The sequence below is a fragment of the Chaetura pelagica genome, unplaced genomic scaffold (assembly GCF_000747805.2).
Source record: "Chaetura pelagica isolate M959 unplaced genomic scaffold, ChaPel_1.0 scaffold314, whole genome shotgun sequence".
NCBI lineage: Eukaryota > Metazoa > Chordata > Aves > Apodiformes > Apodidae > Chaetura > Chaetura pelagica.
Genome location: NW_009953218.1, coordinates 1,084,058 through 1,084,371, shown reverse-complemented (window position 1 = coordinate 1,084,371; position 314 = coordinate 1,084,058).

The following is a 314-nucleotide window of genomic DNA, read 5'->3' as shown; positions in this document are numbered from 1 at the left end:
CTCCTGTTCTGGTAGTAGCAAGCAGGTAGAGGAAGGTTCTTTGCTTTTCCTTGGAAACTAGAGAGAAGCACAGAGACAAGGCCGCACATCCCTGGGCTTTGGCTCCTGTCTGGAAGACAAGAGGATGATGAGGCCTTACCAAAGGCGATACCCTGTATATCCCGGAGATACACGAAGATTTCTGGACATTTTTGAAGCAGCTGTGCAGCTCCTAGCACGCTTGCCACCTTCCTTTTCCCCCTTTTTGTGTCTTCTGGAGGCTTTTCCCTCCGGCCGGGCTGTCCTGTCAGCACCGCCCCCGCCCCGGGACGCCC